This window comes from Anolis sagrei, chromosome 1 (genome assembly GCF_037176765.1).
Source record: "Anolis sagrei isolate rAnoSag1 chromosome 1, rAnoSag1.mat, whole genome shotgun sequence".
NCBI classification, from domain to species: Eukaryota; Metazoa; Chordata; class Lepidosauria; order Squamata; family Dactyloidae; genus Anolis; species Anolis sagrei.
Window position 1 is genome coordinate 248,771,310 of NC_090021.1, and position 20,042 is coordinate 248,791,351.

General features: G+C 37.5%; 1 protein-coding gene across 6 annotated transcripts in view; it reads left to right on the forward strand.

Annotated features, from left to right (window-relative positions):
• The window catches only part of SOX6 (SRY-box transcription factor 6), a 521,576-nt gene that overhangs the window by 115,145 nt on the left and 386,389 nt on the right, over positions 1-20,042 (forward strand). For all 6 annotated transcript variants that reach the window (XM_060767625.2, XM_060767634.2, XM_067462638.1 and 3 more), the window contains one exon: positions 2,852-2,942. The gene's annotated coding sequence lies outside the window, so the exon portion shown is untranslated. The remainder of the gene's footprint in view (positions 1-2,851; positions 2,943-20,042) is intronic.

Sequence of the window (20,042 nt, forward strand, 5' to 3'; positions counted from 1 at the left end):
CATTATCCAGTGTATGTTTGCAATATGATCCCTAGATCCTCTTCTTTTCTGAACCTAAGTTTGTTGTTTGGCATGCCTTGCTCTATAAATGATAAAATTGTAGTAAAATTTTGAGCATCAACTTGCTTTTATAGGAAATTAATGCAATAGGACTTAGAAATGAGAGCTAATGAATTGTGTAGATATGTTACTTGTAAGCTGATACCCCATTATAGAGTTAACTCATTATAGTAATAGCTTACATAAAATAGGTTGCAAACGGGGTTCATGATAATGCTTGGGTTTTCATTTATGGAGCCTATGAATTACTACTTGGTTTGATGTTTAATTCCAATAGTAGCATGTTGTTGCATTTTTATCAAAGTGGATAAAGAAGTTGAGTGGCCTTGCCCAAGCAGTTAGCCTTTTTGTGGTTCCCGCTCTGCCTTATTGAAGTATTAATGGGAAAAAATAGCAAAAGCTTTGGACACCATAAATATATATGACAAGCGGTGCAGGGCATACTGTGCTCTTTTAATAAAATTATTAGTCATTTAACATTAACTATTCACAATTAAACAAGTGACAATGTTATTTGCCAAGGGACAATATGGCCCTGAAACTCACTATTAATGTTCATAGCCAAACTCTAATTTCCAAAACAGAAATCTGATGGCCAGCTAGAGTTTGGTTCTGATTATTAATGGCTCAATTCTAGAGCCAAAGTGATTCTGAATGTGTGGCAATAATAATCAGATTTTTAGAAATCAGTTTAAAAAAGCGTTCAGTTGTGAGCCTGTGACTGAAATAAGTCAAAGTATCTGCAAAGGTTATTCAGTTTCATTAGCTTTTGAGATAAAAGCTTTGATCCAACAGTTCTGGGAGCAGAATATTTGCACTGGTTGAATGAATTTAATTTTCCTCTGTAATCACTTGTTTGCACCAATTAATTAGGAGATCTAGGATGAAGGGGCATAGTGGAGTGTGAGAAAAGGGAGGTCCCACTTCATGAGTGAAAGCTCGTTTGCTCATAGAAGTTACTTCTAAAATGCAATTAAACAACCGGTAGAATTAAAACCATTTAAATTCGTTTAAAAGGTAGAAGATAAAAATCAACAAAACAGCAAATTATTTAAAGCCCATTGCGGCTAGTTCCTAAAACTCTGTTGGAATAAGAAGCAGTCAATGTATTTATTTTATTTATTTGCCACATTTTTACCCTGCTTTTCTCAACCTCGGAGGGGACTCAATGCGGCTTTACATATAGGCAACTATTTGATGCCTTAAAACAATGTACAATTAAACTAAACATTTTGAACAACAATTTAAAACACATTAAAATTTAAAACCTTACATTCACTATTAACCACACTATTAATGGTTCTGGCTCAGCTTACCTGTCTGAACGTATCTCTCCTTATGGACCATCTAGAAGCTTAAGATTGTTTGGGGAGGCCCTACTCTTGATCCCAACTGCATTGCAAGTGCGATTGGTGGGGATGATGGACAGGGCCTTCTCAGTGGTGGCCCCCTGGCTATGGAACTCCCTCCCCAGGGATATTAGATTGTCCCCCTCCCTCCTGACTTTCCGAAAAAAGGTAAAAACTTGGCTCTTTGAGCAAGCTTTTGAGAATACAGTAGAATAGATAACATGAAACTATGAATGATGAACATGGAATAGCTAGATGATGTTACTGGAAAACGATTTTATCAAGATGATATCGGTGACTACTTGTTTTAATCGTTTTTATATATGTTTTTATATTGTTATATTGACTGTTTTTAATTGCACTTTTATGAACCCATGGCATCGAATCGTGTCAATCTGTAACCCGCCTTGAGTCGGCATATGGTTGAGAAAGATGGGCTATAAATGTTGTAAATAAAAAAATAATAAAAAAAATCTGCAATTGTAATCTGGGCCATTGCAATAATCATTGCACATAATTCAATATCCATCTACTGCACCACAATTGTTGTCTGCAGGCTTGATCCCAAAGCCACATTTTCACTCTCTTTTGGAAGGTCAGAAGGGAGGGAGCTGATCTAATCCCTGGGGAGGGAATTCCACAGACAAGGGGCCACCACTGAGAAGGCTATCTCTCTTGTCCTTGCCAGTCACACCTGCGAAGGAGGTAGGACTGAGAGCAGGTCCTCCCCTGACAATCTTAAACTCTGAGATGGTTCATAGGGGGAGATACATTCGGACGGGTAAACTGGGCCGGAACCATTTAGGGCTTTAACTTTCAATTTTCCTGTGAAATGAAGGAAAGCAAGGAGTGACACATCCTAACCTCCCCAGGGAGGAAAGTGGATAGTTTGGAGGCAGCCTCATAGATCCCTTCTACACAGCTGTATAAAACCCACATTGAATTGGATTGCATGACAGTATAATCCAATTCAGATAATCCAGTTCAAAGAAGATATTGTGTATTATTTATATAAAGAAGATATTGTGTATTATTTACCTTGATATTGTTTGTCTGTTTGTCTGTTGTATATGATGTGTTTTAATTATTTGTTATTGTTGTGATAATTCGCACTGTGTAAACCGCATTGAGTCACCGATTTAGGCTGAAAAATGCGGTATAGAAATAAAGCAAATAAATAAATAAAATAAATAAATATCCTGGGTTATATGGCCAGGTTATGTGAAAGGGTCCATAGTAGGTCTTCTCCAAATAGACCTGTGAAAGTGGTGGAAATGAGAGAAAGGCATGAAGTTTAAATTTTTTGGTCTGAAAAGAAAAGACAGCTTCCAAGTTCTACTGAATAGCCATATTGTATTTCTCAAAAACACGTTTACATGCATTTTTTCAAAGTAAAGGAGTTATGTGCCTGTGACCTTTTCTCTGTCTTTGTTTTTTAATAGACCTGCTAGTTGCTGTCTTGCTGGCTTCTCCTCTGATGACAACTCTCACGGGACACTGTTAGAGAACAGAATCAGCCTGTAACGGGGCCAGGTAACACATTCACCTAAATATTTGAAGGGAGAAGTTTGCCTCACATGCCTTCCCCCAATTATTGTCTTTGTTGCTCCAAGTTGGTGGCATTTTATGTAATATAAAGTAAATGCAAACTGAAAAAGCTTTGCTCAATTTGATAGAATGTTCCAACTGTTCGGAGAAAGCAGCATTATCCCACCTTGTATGTGCACTGTTCTGTAGGTGAGACCTAGCTTAATTTGAGTAATTTTCGGAAATAATGTGGTATGGAAAAACAATTGGTAGACATTATTGTATCCCCATCTGTCGTGGTCACAGGTTGGGAAACCAGCTCATTCTTGAGTATAGATGACTTGTGGAGAAAAACAATTTCACTGTAACTTATTTGCACACTCACTGTGCCAGACTTTGAGGGGGAAAAAAAAACCCTGGATTACAACTCCATTCATTCTTTCTGGAGAATTCTGGGACCATTACTTGAAAAAATAATTTTCAGTAGCACTGATCTTGGTGTCAAATGATAAATTCTGAATTAGAGTAGATGGTTACAAATTACTATACCACTTTTTTGTGTATTAAACTAACAAGCAGGAATAATGTAGACCTAGCCAATCGGTATTACAGATACATTTCAGACAACATAAAATGAAAATAAATTGGGTTGGGTTTACCCAGGCTCAGAGCAGCCCCTTTAAAATTAATGGGATACAAATTAATCGTGGCCATTCTAATTCCCATTGATTTCAACTGGCCTTTCCAGCTATGACTAAATATGGATATAACTTCTTTTGTACTGTTCACATTTATGAAATAAAAGTGTACTTTTCTTCCCAATTTATAAGACCTGATCATATTCATAGATAGATCAGTTTTTAAAGGAGACTGGAATTTTATATGGAATATTTTAATTGTAGCCTTCCAATTATGATTTTGCAATGGTTGTTGAGTTCAATTTCATTTTGTCTGCCGCTGGCACAAACAAATTTTGGGCTGAAGGCACCATTCCGCAAATTTGAGCTCCATTCACCTCATAGGAGTTTCTTTCTCTGACACAGCTACAATAGAAAAGGAGAGTCAACAAAAACAATATGGTATCAACAATAACTTTATAATGATGAGGACTCAGGGCAGCTTTCAACATAGCAACAGGCAAACATTTAATGCCTATATAAACAAAAAACCATAACATTTTAAAACAAAAGACAATACTAAACATTGTACAACAAGTTAAAATAAATAGTTGCATTAAATAATTATCATTAAAAGCAATTTAAAAAACAGCTGAAGTAATGTGTTGTATCAGTTTTCCTTCGCCTTCTCTCAGGCTTCTCCTATTGACACAGCCTAGAATGGCATTGGTCTTTTCAGCTGCAGCTTACTTACTTACTTTACTTAGGTGATCCCTCATTGGCTGAGTAGGATAGTCTTCCAGGATCAGTATTCTTGTGGGTCCGTAGGTGACTGTGGAGCCTCTGCAGCATCACACTGTTGGCTCGTGTTTGGCTTGTGGTCGACTAAGACTCCTTTCATAGACTCCTAGAGTTGGAAGGGACCTCTAAAGGCCATCTAGTCCAACCCCCTTCATTTTGCCTTCATGCAGGGAAAGCACAATCAAAGCACCCGTGAGAGATGGCCACCCAGCCTCATCATCATCATCATCATCATCATCATCATCATCATCATTATTATTATTAATAATAATAATAAAGAGAGTAGGAAGAGACCCCTTGGAGCATCTAGTCCAATCCTTGCAGGCAGGCCACTATGACTGAAGGTTCTCCTCTGCTATGTCCTCTGCTTCCTGCATCTGCCAGCGCAGGCTAGTGCAGGTCTCCACAGGCCTCTGCAGCCAGCTTCACTTGGCTTCACTTCTGGTGAGGCCACCTCCAGCTGAGTGAAGCAGCTGGTGAGCACTTCTGGTGAGGCTGCCTCCAGCCTCTTTCCTCATGCAGCCTCCTTCCTTCCTGGGCCCAGCGTTCTTTGAATGCTATCCTACTATCCCAACCCTTTCATTTATGGAAGCAACTTTTGCAAAAACCCTGTTTTTAACTTCTGTGAGTTGATGAGTTTTGCAAAGTCAGTAAATGAGAAAGAGAATGTGTCTGAGAAATAAAAACAACTGGGAGGCCAGTCTTCACAATTATACAACAACAGAGCAGTATGTAGTAGAATAAATAGTAATGCAACAGATTCCCTCTGTAAGTGTAAGAAAAGCTAGAGGTAATGTTGCCATATTTGTTCAAAGTGTTTCCTGTGCATAGTTTCTGAAAGTAAATTAAAAGGAGTAAAATGTAAAATTTGTCTAAGAACAATTTATACAACAGACTACCAGGATTTAAATAAAATGTGCTGATGGTTTGTGATATAAAAGTAATGTAAAAACATTATTGCCTGAGGATAATTTCTATTCCAATCCTATTGTCTGGGGGTTTGTTAACATATTATTTAGAAAATACAGTATATTTTTTTGAACAGCACTGAACCATTTATCTCCTGTCCCAGTTCCTCTTTCATGGATGGTCTTTTAAAATAATAGTGAAGTTGTGAGAAAGTAGATACACATTATTTAATCAGAATCTAAAAATGAGACCAATAATGGCAGTATCCAGCAAGTCATTTTAATTTTTATACAACTACACTATGTAATAAAATTTGAAAAAAAAATCTGCTCCTGGTTTGCAAGTGTTAATTGTATGGCACTTACTTTTAAAGTAGTTGTTATACTCCAGACACTTCATTTTTGTGGCTGCCACAAACTATACTGAATTGGTTGAGACTCTATGAGATATTTATTGAAAAACTATAGCAAAATGTGGTGCAGCATGTCCCGCAAAAACAACGTTTTTGCAGTTTGAGAAATCTTTTCCATGTTTTGTGATAGAACCAATCAGGAAATGACATATGTAACCCAGGAACAAGAAGTCGTGTTTCATAGTGTTATTTTTAAAAATACAGAAAAAAGTTTCTACCCAATAAGATTTTTACAATGTGTATTCCTCTGTGTCATATAAGACTGATGAAGTAAATGAGTGTTTTCCTTTGTAGATCATTGGTCAGTTTATTGTTTAGAGTAATCTCTGAAGTCTTGATTAGACATGGTATTGTTGCACTTTTATAGTATTCAGCCAGCATAATCTTGGCTAAATAACATACAATTTTTAAAAGGAAAATTCACTACCTATAGTGTTTGGGACTACAATATTAAAAGTTGATCTTTTAAAAAGTAGATGGATGAAAACAATTTCAGTCCGATCCCATAAAGATATCAAAAATAAATAAAGAAGCCGTACAATGGAAAATTACTCTGTATGTTGCAAGAATGTACATTCTGTCAGTCCTTGCCAGGATGCTCTGTGGAGGAGGTTGATGGAAGTTACAGTTCATGGCATCCAAAGCGCTATAAGCTAAGCACTTCTGCAATAGTGCACACTGTTGGGGAATTGTTGCATCTGGCTAAAGGCTATATTTTACTCAAATATGTAATTTAACAGAGAAAAAGATAGGCACAGTAAATCAAAGGCAAAAGTACAATAAATTAAATTGTTTTGTTTTCCAAACACCAATAGGTAATCATTAATAGGAATGATTTATACTGTTTTTAACACTGCATTGTTATTCTGTGCCCTTTCAATTTGAGCAGGAGCTCAGAAACAACAATAAACAAATTACAACAAAGACTATTCATATTATACTCCACTGTTTGGAGTTTGATCTATATAATAATTACCATATCTCATAGCATAATAGTCACACCTTTCCCGCTTTTTTTTTAAAAAAGAGAGATGCGACGAATATGCGAGGGAAAATAAGCCTTTATTTGTTCCGAAACAGTACCTTTGTCATAAAGCAATTTTGAAAACACTCCCCAGCATTTCCTCTACATGTCTTTCTGCTCTGCCCTGTAGAGCTTTGCCTCTTGCTGGCCCCTTTTAGCAAGGGCACATCACTCACTCATTCACCCATCCACTTGTCTGCCCAAAGACCCCCCTGCCCACTTCCCTCACTTGCCCATCCACTCACTCATGTACTTGCCTATTATTATTATTATTATTATTATTATTATTATTACTACTACTACTACTACTACTATTATATTGATGTTTATTTATATCATGCTTTTTCTCTCCACCATGAAACTTGTCCATGTACGCACTCATTCACTTAATCACTTGAACACCCATCCATCCATTGCACACCCCCTTCCATAAATGCCACTTCAGTTATGGGTTTAAAACTTACAAATATCTCCAAAATAAAATCTCGTTGAGTACTCTACATTCAGATAATCAGAAATCACAAAATATCACCTGTTTTTGTGTTGAAATTTTAATTCACTACCACTTAACCAAAATATATCTTGGGATAAAATGAAGTAAGCAAAATGGATCTGAAAACAGAACACTGATTTAGAAATAATTTTGTGCAAATAATTAGGTGCAAAATAACGAAGTTGCTTCAAAACCAGGAATGGGCTTTGTGGATCTTTAGACAGGGCTGGAAAGCAGAGTTAAATTCTTGTTTGAAGTCTTGATGAAAGTTTGAAAGACATCTGAAGAAAAAGTGGTAGATTGATGGATGAAGGATAAGAGGATAAATGGAAACTTTAATTAAATATATGAGCTGCCTCCCCCGGAAAAAAACCTGTTCACAGCATTAATTTGTTCAGTGTTTTGAAACATATGATTGCTGAGCAAATAATTCAGGTGTGAGATACATTCTGCATGTGACACCCCCAACAACTAAGCAGACCCTATAATTTGGATACAAAACAGGTTACAACTTTATTTGGTTATAGTTGTAGATATGGGTGGGCTCATATATGGGTCTAGATCCAAGCATTGATCAATCTGCCAGTTGATCAATGATCCTGCAGATCTGGCCCAGATGGCATGAGAGGAAGCTACTGGGTTGCCCTAGTCATCCGGTTGTGTGTAGCAAGTATCTGCCCTCTGTTGGGCAAAACTGACTTCTGAATACTAGCTCTGTGTTCCCCAATGGGTCCCCCTACATAAGCAATGCCTGAGTACACTGATCACCTCATCCTGGATCCATAACCCATGCCAAATGCCACCAACAAGTTATGAAAATTAACAATATACAATTTACCCTAAAAGACAAAGGTTGGAGTGAACTGAGGAGAGCTCATTTTGGTGCCGACTTAAATATTTAGTCATTTGACTGGAGTTGAAACCACATCTGAGCCACTCTGACTGGGTGAGTGGATAGCGAGCTGCCAATGGTTGTGCAGGACTCAGCTACAAACCCTTTGGCTGGAAACACCACAATCAGACAATGGGCCTGAACACTCACACAAGATACCAGAAAAACACTGCAGCAGTTGTAATGTTGTAAGATGGCTTTGCTCCACTCTGAACCTCAACTGAGTCACCTGGTGAATTGGACATCATGTTCTGTTCAGCATTGTTGGAATATTTTGTAAATATTTTCACCCCTCAATTTTAATGCATGTATGTGAGGAAATGCCCATCTGAATTCTACACTGGATTAAGTATTGTATAATGATTTGAAACACTGAGATGTACAATGTAGTTCTGCTACTCTGGCCAAATCACTTGTGCTCATGTACCAATAGACGAATGAACCCGTTTTAGAAAGTAGGAAAAACTTTGAGCGTTAAGTGGGAAAATCAATTGTGTGGTAGTCTATGATTCAATATATGGACTTCAGCTTACAGACAACTCTGTTCCCATAGGCTGAAACACATTTTGGGGAATCTCTAAAGTAATGACCCTATGATAATAGCCACATGATTTTGACTTGTTCACTCTATAGCATTTCCCCAAGCAGTTTGAGAGGACATATGTGTAGGTAAATCTATATGTGATGAAACTCAACTCTGTTTTTCTACCATCTGAACTGGGTGTGTCAGTATAGCCCCTGGAACATTGCCTGGACACAGTGCTACACAGGATGAAGGCCAATACAATAAATTGCCTTCTATGGGCCATATTGTACTCTGTCTGAAGAAGCAAATACTTAGGATCCATCTCACTTCAGGAACAGTGGTTTTAGTGTCATATTTATTAGCTTTGGTTGGTACAAAAGAAACAGTACTTTCTGAACTGGAGTAATCTGATAGTGGTAGTGAACTCAAACATGTTGGTGAACTCAAAAATGGGCTACCCTAGTGTACTGCACTCTGTTCCCTTGTGGGGTTCAGGCATATAGCCGGGGGGGCTTCAGCCCCCCCCCCCCGAAATTCTCATGGTGGTTTGCGAAAAGGCCTTACTGGTGCATTATTTAAACTGTTATGTTTATTCATATCATGATCGGATCACCATACTCAATATATCCCATATGCATGGGGGTATTGGGGTAACGATACAAAAGGTTTGCTAGGCTAGATCCTCTTTCACTCAGACTCAGCCCCCCGGAAACTCAGCCCCCCCAACCCCCCCTGAAAAAAATTCAGCCCCCCCCCCCCCCCCCAAATGAAATCCTGGCTACGGGCCTGGTGGGGTTGATCTGGAAATCTGCATTTAGCAGCTGGTACTAAATGCAGCTGTGGAACTGAGTGGATCAATTTTTTCAACAGCATCTAACTCCATTCTCAAAACAACAGCCTTATCTGCCAATATGCTAATAGATCAACTTACTATTGGTAGATATATGCCAAAAGTAATTGGGAGAAATCTATTTAGATCGTCCTCGAATCCACGTGCTTCATGGTGCCTCAGCAGGACTGCCGAGGATTTTCAACTCCTTGACCACTTTTTACAATTGATTCTGCACTTATAACAATGCTAGGTAGATCAAGGAGCAGAGTAGAGGAGCATTATCCCTTTGATTGTAGATCCGTTGTCATCTTATACAAGTACTCACAAGAACAAGGTAAAGTGATCTTAATTGGCTTCATTGGCTTGTTTTCTTGCCAAATGGTTTCCAAGAATGGAGGTTTTAGTATTGTACTTCCTGCCTTGTGGAAATCCCTCCCCATTAGTATTAGCCTGGCAGCAATGATTATGCTCAAGATGTATTAATTCACTCAGGCTTTCCCTGTAATGTGACCCAACTATGTACACTGGGTTTTTTGGCTGTGTGATTTTTAAAATCTTTGTCCTATATCTTTATGGATGTGGTTTCAATGCTGTGAATTTATCTCCCAGTAGTATATACAAGAAAAGAAAAGAAAAGAAAAGAAAAGAAAAGAAAAGAAAAAGAATATGTGGCACTTGCTTTGAGTCTGCATGATTTTTCTTTGGGTCTCTGTCCTCATGGTGGATTTGGAGAAACCTGCATAATCTAGCTGTAAACACTAAGGAGAAGTCAAGGCTAGATGTGGGTGTGGTAGTGCATGGGTGAAGCAGAGAAAATGTCAAGGCAAAGCCAGGTGAGATGAGTCAGCAGCAAAAAACCCAGCACTTTTTGTTCACAGCAACCCCCCCCCCCCAAAAAAAATGTAATTGAGAGGCTTTCATAGAGACTGGGTTTTGCCTGTTCTATGTTATCTTCAGATCTAGAAATCATTTGTTAGTCTACTTTTTAGCTAGACTCCATCTGATATTTCCCCAACACAAGTTCTGGTGTGCTAGAATCTTGTAATAAATATAGCTGAAATATGAACTCTGCTGGAGTTAAATGCATATCCTCTGCATTTGCTGGGGTTAGGAGCACAGGACCCCCCCGTGAAATTGAAAATCCATAAACAAAGAAATTGTTATTTTTTTATTTGAGAGAACACCTCTCTGGGAATGTCTAATCCTTTCAGCTTGACTCTGTGGTTGACTTCTGCTGGAAACTCACCATAAAATCATACTGGAGAACCTAGAAATTCCTAGGACTTCATTTCATGGGTTTTGAAATTTGTTTCCATAAGTTTTGGAAATGGAGCCTCATGGGAATCCCACTGAGGCCATCACATGATGTAAGGGCACTTCTGGTGGGACTTTGTGGGGCTCAATTTCTGTAGCTCAGAGCTCTAAAGCTGTCTTCAGGAATTGGATGTTAGAAAGTATGGAAAGATGGGCATTGATGTGGTAAGGGCATGAGATGGCTGGACATTCCAGAAGATGGGTAGAGATGGGAAGGAACAGGGTAAGACTGTTCCCTTCACTTCCCCCCACTCTTCAGATGAAGTCCCTAGAAAGATGTTGTCTCTAGAAATCTCTAGATCCACCAGCATGGCATAAAGAAGTTAACCATTGAGTTGCATGGGGGGAAACTAGAGATTTCTAGAGAGAACATTTAAATCAAATCTGTGAATAATCAAATCTACAAAAATCAAAACCACAAATGTGAAGAGAAGACTGCATGACCTGAAACCAATGTGGTACTAGTTTCTTCCCATAGTCAAACAGGATTCCTGCCTCCAGCCCCTCGGTTGCCCAAAAAATCTGCTCCCAGAGTGTTTCCTAGGCTTCTACAGAAGATGTATATGGTTAGAGGATGAGGTGGGAATTGAGCCTTCCTGTACACTGATGAAGGTTGTTCTATCAGCTATTAGAATCAGACCTGTTTCACTGAAATGCTCTTGTCATGTACCAGCATATGTTAATCATCTCTCGTTGGAGTGGATGTGTTGTTGATGTGTGTTCCAACCCATACTGAGCATAATAAGCAATATTTTAAGAGAGATTAGAGTTATACAAAATAATGGGCCTCCAATTCAAACAAGATTTTTATGCTACACCAACAAGCAATTACTATGGTTTTCCCTCCCATTACAATATTATTGTTATATGCCTTCAATTTGTTTTGGACATATAGGTACCCAAGGTGAACAAAGTTTTCTAGGCAAGACCTGTTCAGAAATGGTTTGCCTTTGCCTTTTTCTGCTGCTGAGAAAACTTCCCCAAAGTTATCTTAATGAGTTTCCATGGCTGAGCAGGGATTTGAACCCTGGTCTCTAGAGTCATAGTCTAACACTCAAACCACTATACTACTCTGACTTTCCCCATTACAATATATATACAACATAAAAACATTGTGTAAAAAGCTGCTCCTGATCTGAACATGCCAAGATACTGTTGGCTAAGTTTTTCTCCAAGTGGAGAAAACTGCCAAAGAAACAACTAATTAATCCTTACCCCTTTATAGCTATGTAATGCAATGCATAACTAAAAGTCCTGTTAAATTAATTAATGATTTCAATTATGAACTTTTCTCCAAAATGTTATGATTCATATCAAGCTGATGATGCAGTGACCTGGGAGTGTGAAATCTGAGCTGTGCGCAGAATTGCCAGTTAATTGATTCACAAATTATTTAAAGTTTGTTGCACCCAAGGGAGTGCTCACATCTATGGCAGCTACTTCTTATAAGGTACAAGTTCTTGCTCCTGTTTAAGGCTGACAGGCTAACAAGTGAGGTTTTAGTGTGGCTAATAACAATATTGGAGGTTTCAAGTGCCTGCTATTGTGATGGCGGAAAGATTACTTCAGCATCATGTTGCAGCAGTGTGTGTGTTTTATGTTACATATAACAAAATTTAAATTGATCAGAGAGAGACAGTTAATATCAAGAAGAATATCACATGGCTCTTTTGAAGCCAGTGGTGTTAACATTTCCCTTTCTGCCCATGATTATAATATCTGTTTGCTTTGCAACGTCTTGTTCATTGTCGTAGGAAATGAAGGTCAATGTTACTGCAATCGCTATAACTGAAGAATATTTCATATAGTGTTACTCTTAACTTGCAATTTCATTGTTCAGATTATCAGTAATTATGGTGGCCTACCTCCTCAAATTTAGAGCAGTCAAGCTCAATATTTCATACTCTTTTATGCCTCTATGAGTGTAGAATTTTAAGTCTGCTTTGCTACCTTCTACAGTATAGCTACAACAAGTAATGTTGTTCCATGTCATTACATCCAATTTTAATATTTTAATCTATAACACAGGCAACAAAAGCTTGAAGCATACGGAGAATGAAAGAGAAGCAGGTATTAAAGAGTGTTACAGCACTGTTAATATTTTATAAAGCTTTATTAAAATTTTATTAACACTATTAAAATGCACTTGAGTTGACTTTAGCGTTGTATAATCTGACCATTAGGAGCAATCCCTTTGTGAGTGCCACTGCTTTACTTAGGCAGAAGAAGAGGGCTGCGCAAACATAGATTTCAGGAGACTTTGAGTCACTGGGACATTAGCATTACAGTTTCAGGCTAGGAAGCACACTGGGTCTCATTCCCTGACCCATAGCCTGAAGACTTTCACCTATTAAGAGTTTTGGGGCCTCCTAGGATCCTGAAGAAAGTAGGCAAGCTGCTCTCTACAGGGCATTCCCAGATACTCTGTTGGCATCTTGAAGTCTGAATAACTTTTCTTGTGAAAAATAGTCATCCTATCTTCATGTCTTCACTTTACAGGGAAATATTTAAATGCTGGAGTCTGTCTGCACTACATGCTTAAGCATTCTGATATCTGATAGCAATTCAACTGCCCTGGCTCCATCCTATGGAATCCTGGGATTTGTAGGGTGATAAGAAAGTCAGAATTATCTGCTAGAGAATCCAAAATCCCCACCCCTGAACAGTGAATCAGAGAATTCTAGGTACTTTATTACCAAATTACAAATTTCAAGCTTGAATGAGATAGAGCCATGATAGTTCAGGTGGTTGCTATACATGAGTCATGTGGATACGCTCCTGACCCTCCTAATTGATCTGAAAACAGAGAAACAATGATGTGCCAGAATTTGGTTAGAAGGAGAGGCTTGAGATCACTCTTTAAAACAATTAAGTTGCACTTCCAGGTTCTTCCCCTCTGATATCCACCACTTTTAGGCTGGATCTACAATGCCATTTAATACACATTATCAAATAAAATAATCCAGATGATCTGCTTTAAACTAGATTAAATTAGTCTGCACTGCCATATAATCCAGTTCAAAGCAGATAATTCGTATTTTATATGGCAGTGTAGATAAGATCTCAGTCTCAAGAGGAAAAATACTGTTCTACTACCAGTACTGAAAGATTTAACTGGGTCCAGTCAGTGGAACGAGGTGGGGAGCTGTCATTTATCTTTCATTTCAGGAAAAGTAAGCAAACTGTTGCACACATGGTTTTGATGTTGCATTATTTGGTTTTCAGTACCTAAGCCTCTTGAGACCTGGTGACCAACACTGAACTTTCAGCAAGATATCCAACTGTCCTTTACTTTGTTAAAATGCTTTAGCCAGGAGCTCGTTTAAATTATTTCAGTTAAAGGTTCCATAATCTTGCAAGGATCCTGTTAAAAATGAGATTGATAATTGGCTCACAAGGATAATGTCACCAGTGTGAGTTTGTGGGACATTTGGAATAGGATCCCCTCAGAGTTTGGAAAGTTTCTTTTAAAAAGACTGAATTTAATAGCGAATCGAAGCTGCCTATGATTGAACAGTGGTAGGATGATGCTCTGGAATGGCTTCAGTATGTCATTGTATTCATTCTTTTTAAGAGGAACTTTCCAGGTTTGGTCCTAGTGTAACTGATGGTATAGCTTCTCTTAGTTAATCATGAGATTATATAATTTTAAATATCAGCAGTAACAACAAAAACAGTAATGTGTGTGTGTGTGTGTGTGTGTGTGTGTGTAATGTTGAACCTGGTGAGTCCTACATTGTACTGGTGCATGACCACATTCTTATGCAAGGAAAAAATCTGAGCAAGTGCCTGATTTCTAGAAAACACACCCATTCAAACACCAACTGACTGCTTCTGTTTTTCTAAAATTAAGGAGCCTATAATCTCAGCACCATTAACAAGTGCTGTCATTCAGATACACAGTGTCTAGCTGATTTAAATAAAATGAAATGAAGATAGTTGTTTCTGGTCCCTTGGCTTCACTCATTGCCATAAACATATGCTCTGCGTCCCGCTTCTTTCCATCTTATTTATGACTTTAATTTGTTGTGTGGGCTGCGCTAGAAATTAAATTTAATACAATTCTCCAAGGGACCCTGTCATATAATAACATGGTAATTTCTGTGTATCCTTTTGAAAAATGAGGAAATTAATTCTTCCTGACATGTTCTAATTATTCCAGTGTGAACGGAAAATCCGTTTTTCCCAACCCCTGAAGTGTGATAGGCAAATGGCTGCTGTTCAAAGCGGAGGTGCTAATGCTGACCAGCAGTGCGTTTAATTTGAAACATGAGCAGACACCTTTCAACACACCTTTGTAATGTTAGAGTACTTTACAGAAATTAATTCACTACTTATTTGGCAGCTTAGCCTGGGGGTTACGGTTTTTATTCATCAATACTATAGCCCTGTTAGCACAATGTTTCTCACTTCCTGTGGTGCTTTTGTGCTTATATGGCAACATATATATGAAGAAGCTCACAACGGAGTATTTTTGAAAGGGGAAAGACAAATATCACAGCATTATAAAAGATCTATTTGCATGATGGGAAGAAAGTGGCTACAACATGTTTCTAAATAGTAAAATTTGCATAGCAATTTTTAGATGACACAATCAAAGAGGAATCACTTTGAATGAGCTTTGTTATTTAGTGGTATTTTCAGACAAAGTTTAGACAATTCCTTTTTGGACTACAACAGCCAGAATCCCACAGCCAGGCTAACTAATGCTGGAAACTTGTTCAAAAAAAAAAACTTTTCCAAGCTTTGATCTCAGTGCAGAAAAGGTTAATAATAAAATTAATCAAATCAATAATAACTTTATTTATTTATTTATTTATTTATTTATTTCCTATACTTTTACCCTGCCCTTCTCACCCCTTCAGGGGGCGGGGAGGGGACTCAGGGTGGCCTCACAGAAGCACCATACAATGCCAGCATCATAAAACACTCAACAATACATTAAAAAGATTAAAACACTAATTAAAACAATAGATTAAAACACGCCTATTAAAAATCAGAATCCAAAATCCAAGTCTGGGTCAATTCATTGTCATGAGTTGCTTAAGTCTCCATTTATGGTTTCTCCACTGTGTTGTTTCCCATGAATATATAAACTTGCTCCATGAAGTTAATAGCACATGTAGGCTCTTTTCAGTCCAGATTCCTCTGATCTGTAAAAGACACCTAGTTTTGAAGGCAGTTTTCCACAAAGGTAGAAGAAAACATCAGAAAAGTAACTAAAATGTGTGGAATGTTTTATGTCATGCTCATTTAAGCTGTTATTTTAATAATTTTTATTGACTTTGTTTTTGACTTATTGTATTTTATTCTTGGCATTGAATGTTTGCCATTGTGTTTTATTTGTTGGAAGCCACCCTGAGTCCCTTCGGGGAGATAGGGCGGGATATAAATAAAGCATTATTAGTATTAGTGTTAGTAGTATGGAAAAATAGCAGGTTATCACAGCCTTTCTGTAGGTACAACTCACAATTTCTAAAGCTGCTGTCTCTCTTCTTAATGGTCTTGTGCCAAACTTTCCCACCTTTTTCCTTGTGGTCCAAACTTCAGCTCCTGGTTTCCCAAGTCTTTCTCATTTTAAACTGATTGTCTTGCCACAACATATCTAATTAGAAAGAAAGTGACATTAACTTCCTAAGTAAAATGAGTTCTGCTTTTATGCAAACATATAATGGAGATATATATATATATATATATATATATATATATACACACACACACACACACACACACACACACACACACACACTTTCTGGCTACACATTTCTTTTTTCTGAAGATGCATTTCATCTCCTTTAAGAAGCCCCAAATTTTTCAACAAAAATAAACCATCAAACAAATAATTATTTTTGGTCTTAGGATATAATCACACTAGAGAATGAATCCACTTTAAATCCGGATGCTGCCTCCTACAGAATTCTGGGGTTTGTAGTTTAGGGAGGAGCCTTTAACAGACTCTCTAAACTACAAACCCCAGACTTCTGCAAGAAGCAGTAACCCCAGATATAAAGTGGATTTATTCTCTAGTGTGATGAAATATTTAGTTTTTGTTTGTAACAATCATGGCAGTGCAGCTTTTTATGAACATATTTCAAATGTGTTAATACATCTATATGTTTTACCATGATAAGACGTCTCCTTTGTTTGCCTGAGGTGTTTCTTCAGTTATAGTGATTGACATTGATGCATCAACATAGAAAAAAACAAAGCACTTGAATATCTTTAAGCTTGCACTCAGTCAATACGCAGTGTCAGATCCAGATTATGCTTGGATTCTGTGTTGAGGGGATTTTGCAATGTTCTCCTGTCATACTTTACTCTGACCTTTGCTATAGAGTGTGTGCCAAGAACTATTGAAGATGACTTTCAAATTCAATTTACACCACAAAAGTTAATTTAACCTACCATCATTTATTTCAGGATGCCCTGTGCATCTTATAAAGTATTGTCGATGAAGCTGGTGTATTTGTACAAGGGTTATTAGAGGTGATGATTTTGCAGGAGCAGTGTCTCTTGAATTTTGTTAGCATCACATGCAACAAAGGAAAGATATGAACATAGGGAAGATTTGAAAGAAGATCTATTGCCCATCCTGCACAGCAGTTTCCGGTTTGGAAATTAAACACAGCACATGAAAAATACTATTGTTCAAAGCTATATTTGTCTTCAAATAAATTAGACCTACCAACAAACAGATATGCATAGTTTTCTGTTTGTTCCAGGGAAAAACTATTATTTGCAAAAGTACGTGTAACAGAAGTATAGAATGTCTTTGTTTTATATCTTTTTTTTTGCAAAAGTGTTCTGACTGACATAAGAGGTAAAATGGCATCCTATAAAACACAAATGGGAAAATGCTTTCAATTTGATTTTCAACTCCTTGACCACTTTTTACAATTGGTTCTGCACTTATAACAATGCTAGGTAGATCAAGGAGCAGGGTAGAGGAGCATCATCCCTTTGATGCTAGATCCGTTGTCATCTTATACAAGGACTCACAAGAACAAGGTAAAGTGATCTTAATTTGTGCATGTTAAGTTCCATTATATACAATGGTGGAATAAAATGACATTTCTTATATAAAATGGCAAACAACTCCAATGAATGCTAGAGACAGCCTGTGGAGCTTAGAAATGGTAAGAGGCTACAGAAGGGTATGCCTACACATTAATGTAGCAAAATCAGGGTTTACTTTTTGATTTCAACCCCTCCCCCTTTAAGACATGGGTGACTGAAACTGCATGGGATACAGAAACTGTTAATATGAGGAGCCTGTTGTATCATCTCCAACTGATGAAAAAGCCACCGGACTTTGAAAAGTAGCATATTTTTTTTTCAATTTCAACTTTCTCGTTAGCCTAATTCTAGTATTACCAGTGTGTATTTTGGAATTTCAGTTTAATCCTATCAGTGGGTCTAAAGTACAACAATGGCCTGTTTTGGTGTTGTCAGATCTGTTTTATCAGTGCATTTCAGCAGACTGCCTATCTGTAGCTCTCTGCTGAGTTAGTAGGACTTTATTATTTATTATTTATTTATTTACTGTATTTGTATACCGCCTTTCTCAGCCAATCGGTGACTCAAGGCGGTTTCCAACAAAACAGTACACATAGTATCATAAAACAAGTTAAAACATTAAAACAGTATAAAACAACAATAATAATAATAACAGCATCATTAGCGTCTCCTTATTATCAAGCATTGTCCAGTTCTATCATCAGGTCATTCAATTTCCTATGTCATTTACTCTGCATTTGAAACTGTGAAAGCTGTTGTTGCTTTAGGGCTGAAGGTTTGTCTTCCAAAGTGAATTAACGTGAAGAAATCTGAGGTTTTGCTGATTTTGAAACAGCACAATATCTTGAGCAATTGAATAGCGAGAATCTTGTCACTTATCTTGAGTTTGTTCCAGGCAAGTCCATATTTTTCTATGTTTGGACTAGAAACATCACTGACTGAATAATCAATACACTCTTTTCTTTCTTGATCTATTCAAGCATAGGAGTGAGATTATTGAGTGGGAGACAGGGTCACTTTCTCCAATATTTTAAGATAAAGGACGATTCTTCTATATTGTGCACTCAAGAATAAAAGACAACTCAAGGTCTGTTAGGAAGTCTTCCACTAGAATCTAGTAAGTGGAGTACAATCTAATAATTGAATCCCTGAGACAATAGGGAAGTTCATAATATTACTACCATATCAACTTCATTACTGGAATGTTTTACTTTTATCTCTTGCATTTCATAGTTATAATAGTGTAGGAGTGAAGAATATATGGCCTTTTAGATGTTGTTGAGTGAGAGCTCCCATTATGTTTACTGGCTATTCTGGGCTAACTTTGCTGGGAATTTAAGTCCAACGACATTTGATGGTGCACACATTGTGTTTCTGTGGCATAGGAATAAAATATGTTGGCAGTACAGGCAGCCCCCAAGTTACGAACAAGATAGGTTCTGCAGGTTTGTTCTTAAGTTGAATTTGTACGTAAGTCAGAACAGGTACATTTTTAAAAGCAACTCCATCCAAATATAGATAGATAAATAGATAGACAGCATAGGGAAGGGTTAACATCCCTGTGGTGTTTGTTTTGCTGTCTGTGCTCTTGTTCAGAAGATTTTGCCTCACTTTCTGTCCCTGTGATAATTGGATGTTGAAAAATTTGGCTTATTAGGGAACCAAGGATTGGTGGTAAAGCTTCAGTGAAGACACCGTTTTCTCATGATAACTCTTTCAGGAGTGAATTTCCTTTCTGAGGGGTAGATTTCGCTCACTTCATGTTGTCTCATTCCTGTTCTTAACTATGAGTCATTTGTAAGTCGGATGTTTGTAAAACGAGGACTGCCTGTATATGTAGAAAGGTTATAAAGACTGTTCTCAATTTTAACTCTTCATGAGAAAATGTATCTTGAAACATCTTGCCATGTTATTATAGAATCATAGAGTTGGAAGAGACCACATGGGCCATCTAGTCCAACCCTCTGCCATTCATTAAAAACACAACTGAAGCATTCCTGATAGCTTCTGCTGTTCTGCACTTTTTTTTGTAGTTTTGGTGAAAATTCTGCTTCTGCAAAGGACCAGTTGTATTTGCATAAAATATAAAATGCACAAACTCTTGTAAGCTTGCCCAGCAGGGGATAAAATCTTGTCATTATTGTGTGCAAGAATGAAATAAGTGAAGATCTTTAGATCAGCGCTTCTCAAACTTTTTCAGCCATGGAGCCCTTTTTAAAGCAAAAGTTTCTAGTGGAGCCCCAACAGATGTTTATATATTATATTATAT